This window comes from Onthophagus taurus, unplaced genomic scaffold (assembly GCF_036711975.1).
Source record: "Onthophagus taurus isolate NC unplaced genomic scaffold, IU_Otau_3.0 ScKx7SY_20, whole genome shotgun sequence".
Classification (NCBI taxonomy): Eukaryota; Metazoa; Arthropoda; class Insecta; order Coleoptera; family Scarabaeidae; genus Onthophagus; species Onthophagus taurus.
This window is the reverse complement of record NW_027248945.1, coordinates 11,681-16,604: the sequence shown is the minus strand read 5'-3', so window position 1 is coordinate 16,604 and position 4,924 is coordinate 11,681. Positions and strand designations below refer to the sequence as shown.

At 35.2% G+C, this 4,924-nt stretch overlaps 1 long non-coding RNA gene across 1 annotated transcript; it reads left to right on the top strand.

Annotated features, from left to right (window-relative positions):
- Positions 1 to 2,474: 2,474 nt before the first annotated feature.
- LOC139432506 (uncharacterized) lies at positions 2,475 to 4,275 on the top strand. Its single transcript, XR_011642279.1, has 3 exons — positions 2,475 to 2,845; positions 2,912 to 3,221; positions 3,528 to 4,275. It is a non-coding gene; the product is annotated as an uncharacterized lncRNA (long non-coding RNA).
- Positions 4,276 to 4,924: the final 649 nt, after the last annotated feature.

Sequence of the window (4,924 nt, the reverse complement as noted above, 5' to 3'; positions counted from 1 at the left end):
ACGTCGCGCTGCCACGAATTTTTGCCGCGGCTAAACCACGCTTGGGTCAATAACTATCTTATATGACGGGGAGAAAACTCTAGAACTATATTCATCTTATGGGAAATTTTCTGCTCTTTTCATCGGTATATAACACATCTCAATCACACGTTTGCATAATCGTTTATCAGCCCAGCAACAAACTTTTGCCTAGTATTTCCGTCTACTTTTCGTCCGCCGATATGTTGATAATAAGAGCAAGAAAAAATAAGAAACGTCGCGCTGCATTCAATTTACCTCAGAATTACCAAACTTCACGGCGTTGTGCAGCCGTTACCAGATGGAAATTCAATAAATGGCTTATATATTCGGAAAGAGCTGACGTTGGACTATCTTATTCCGAGTTTTCGCCCGCCAATATCTATCAGCGTCTGTAAGAAAAACGCAACTGAAAAAGCCCCTACCGATGAAAACACGCACATATTTCTTGCACTAATAACTTTTCTATTTGACAGGGAGAAAACTCTACAACTGCTCTTTCCAACGATGTGTGACACACCGTAATCACACGTTTGCACAATCCTTTTTTCTGACTATGAACTACCTAAACCACGAATTTTTGCCGCAGCTAAACCACGCTTTGGTCAATAACTAACTCTCTTGTATGACGGGGAGAAAACTCTAGAACTATAGTCATCTTATGGGAAATTTTCTGCTCTTTCCAACGGTGTCCGACGCACTTCGCTTACGCGTTTGCATACGCGTTTTTTAAATTGATGAACTGAATTAAAATGCAAAGTTGGTAACGTTACCAGATTCAAAACCATCAAAACACAATTCAACAACTCGAGTCTAAAATCACTCAAATTCTTCCAGATTCTGATAAAATAGGTGTAACATGAAATAATCTTTCCTTTTTGAACAGTTCAACATGTTTCTAAACGTAAAACTAAAACTAGAACTAACACTAGCACTATCACTAGAACTAACACTAGACCTAGAACTAGAAACTTTCGGGTTCGCTTCCAACTGGTTTTCTGAAGAAGATTGCAACATGGCACCCGAAACGTCAAACATTTTTTCAAAAAACCTTTTTTCAACCCGGAAGTTTCTAGTTCTAGGTCTAGTGTTAGTTGTAGTGATAGTGCTAGTGTTAGTTTTAGTTTTATTAACATCGGCCGTGAAAGCCTTCGTACATATATGTTTTTAAACGGTTTTAAATAAATTAAGAGTGAATGAAAAATTATCTGTCAACATGAAATGAAGTTAGGATTCTTTCTCGGGTAAAACTTTGTTCCAATTTTTCCTTCATCAAATAAGAAAGTTAGGGTAAGAAGTGATTGCGTTCTGCTACCTGTAGGTTGTCTTTCAGGTGCGTTTCTTTTACAGACGCCGGCAGATATTGACGGCGTCTGTAAATGAAAACTCGAAATAAGACAGGCCAAGGTTAGCTCTTTTCGAATATGTAAACCATTTGTTCAATTTCCTTCTATTAACGGCTGCAAATTTTTCGCTATTTTTCTAGATAACGAAAATATTGGACCGAAAAGTAGACGGAAATACAAGGGGAAAGTTTGTTGCTGGGCTGAAAAACGATTGTGCAAACGTGTGATTGAGATGTGTTACATACCGTTGAAAAGAGCAGAAAATTTCCCATAAGATGAATATAGTTCTAGAGTTTTCTCCCCGTCATATAAGAGAGTTATTGACCCAAGCGTGGTTTAGCCGCGGCAAAAATTCGTGGCAGCGTGACGTTTCTTATTTTTTCTTGCTCTTATTATCAACATATCGGCGGAGGAAAATAGCGGTTTAAGACAGAGAAACGACCAAGCTTTCCAACCGTGTGCTTAGTTTTTCGCTATCTTTTAAATAACAAAGATATGGGCCCTAGAAGTAGGTGGAAATATAAAGGAAAAAGTTTGTTGCTGGGCGGTTTGTTGCTATCGTCTCGCCGGTTGCGTCTCGTGCAGTTTGTTCTTTATGGTATTTTTTTCGTGGTAAAAAGTTTGCGAAGTGGTGTTTAATTAGTGTTGACACGCTCGTGATAACATTCTTTCGTTTTTTACCGGTTGTATATCTTTCGTTAGTGCATGTATCTCCAATTATTTAATTTTATTGTCGGTATCAATTTGTTCGCATAAAAAACTAGTTTTTCCGATGCCTTCAAAACAGTGCGGGTCTTGCGGACAGCTGGTGGGGAGAAATAAAGCGGGAATTGACTGCGTGTCCTGCGATGTTTGGTTTCACGCACAGAGTATACAGAGGCCGGACTCCGGCTAATAAATTGGTACTCCTATCTATCCTTGTTCAACTAATGAAAACTTCGTATGATACTTTCTCTCTCACATAAACTGAATCGATGTAGATGGCGCAATGGTCGCGTTATCGTAGTATTTAAAGAAACCAATAGATGGCACCATTTATTTCAAAATTTTTAAGTCGTAAACTCATAGAGTTTAAAGAAGGCAATAGATGGCGCCATGTATTTCAAGTCGTAAATATGTAAATCCCAGAGCTACGTCCAGTTGGTCCAGTTCTATCAGAACTTGCGTGACTTGCTTATTCAGCCATTTAAAAATTTGTATCTACTTCATCAATCTTTTATCTGTGTCTTGTTTAATTATTGTGTAGCTTTGCCTATTTATCGTTTGATTATTACATAGATTTGTTTAGTAGTTTATTTGTTTGTATACCTTAGTTTTCATTAGTTTATTACCATAGTTCGTTATCTTAGAATTAGTTAGTTTTTAAGGCCTAGTCGAGTTTTATAGTAGAATTTAGTTGTAATGGATAGGAATTGCTACATTTGAGGACGTTCGGTAGAGGAAGTGGTTAAATTATTTTCTTTTCCATTAAATATCAATAAGTAAATTTATAAATTTAAGTTAGATAGATTTTTTGTACTAAATGAAAATCTACTTTGATATTTTAGACAGCGATCATGGAATGAGTGTCTTGGTGTACCAGCAGAAAACACATATTCTAGACGAATGAGAATTTGCAACAATCATTTTACAATGGAAAGCTTTATGTTGAATAAGACCTTAAAAAGAGATGCAAAGCCTTTAAGAGTGATCTTGAATGTAAATTCTAATTGCTTACTTCTAATTGCTTCCATTTACTTTTAGAATTAAATTTACAGTTCTAATGACATTTTCTTTATTTAGGAAGCACACATTGTAACGAGTGAATCGCTTAGACAGCCTGAACTGGAGCAAGATAATTTAACGGATTCTGTCATAGTAAGTTTTACTATATTGTAATTATGTATATTATGCTGAGAGCTGTCAGAAATAAATATTAATTAATTTCTGTGCTGGTTATTGTTATTTTTTAATACATTATCACTTTTTACTGAAGAAGGTTTTTTTACTTTGTAATGTAGGTGGGCATTTAATAATAATAATAATACATGTTTATTGATGATGCAACAAAAGTGCAACAAACCAACAAAAAATATATTTAAGTAAATAAAATCATGATCACTGTAAAATTATCAACAAAAACGACCGGATTTGTGTATAAAATAACACTTTGTATATTTATAGGAGTTAAATATAACAAAAGACGCTGCCATACCTTCCTCCGCTACAAATGCAACAACAGAGTCAGTATTTAAGAAGAGCCAGTCTAGTGCAACAATCAAAGAAAAATCACTGCGACGAATTTTAAAGAAGAAAGAGAAACAGATCCGGAGACTTAAAAAGAATTATGAAAATAAAACCACATTAGAACCACTGAGAGATATGTTAAGCACACCAGAATGTGTCTGCCTGAAGAAGTATTAACTACAAATGCCATTCAAGACTTAATTTTGTTCCGTTTTGTTTTGTTTTAATTCTTGTCTTGGTCGCTCTGTTACTTTATTCTACTCACTGAAATATTGTTCGTTTTTGCTTTGTTTTAATTCTCGTCTTGGTCGCTATGTTATAATTTATTCTGGTCGCTGAAATATTGTTCTAATTGATACGAACAGAGACAAATAAAAAGAAATATTAAAGTTTATATAAATTCTTAATTTGAAAACAATAATTACTTTATAAGTAAAACAACATTTTATCATTAATTCTGTCTACTGCTCGTTTTCGCTGTAATACTTTTAATTTTAGTCGCTTTGTAGAATTCTTTTATTCTGGCTGTCTTAAATCTGTTGTTTGCAACTGCAATTTGTATTCCTAAATTTGTCTAGAAATTTATTTGACTTATGGTATGTTAGAGTTTTTAATGGGTTTTCCTCTAGCCTTGAAGCAAATGCTTTACCATTGTACAAAAACGTCCCCATGAGCATGAAAATGATTAAATGTAAATATTTGTCTATAAATATACATAGATTTGTTCTTCTGAAGTTTGCATTTTTATTTACTTATATTTTATTAGTTTTTTTAATAACAAGTTCCAAAAATCACTGTTTTCATCTTACAACTTGTTCAAGTTTTGAGATGAAAATTTTTGATATTTTGGAACTTGTTATTAAAAAAAATTTTAAAGAGTAATGAGATTTATATTCAAACGAGCATTCAAATTCCCGCTCGTATTTATCGATCCACTACACTACCGCCATCTACATCGATTCAGTTTATGTGAGAGAGAAAGTACCATACGAAGTTTTCATTAGTTAAACAAGGATAGATAGGAGTGCCACTTTTATTAGCCGGAGTCCGGCCTCTGTATACTCTGTGGTTTCACGCCAAATGCGTGTAGCTCTCCAAAGCTGCGGTCTCGGCGCTCTCCGCCCCAGGTTCGTCATGGCAATGTCCTAGTTGCCGCCCGTCATCTAATCGTAGGAGAACTATGTTGCCGCATGACTTCGATAATCGATGTATGGCCTCCACTCCGACAATCGAGGCTGTCTACGAGATGGTTAGCGAGATACGTTCGGAGGTTAGATCTATGAAAACTAAAAATGATGAGCCAATGACCTCGGTTCAATTCTGCAGCGATCAAA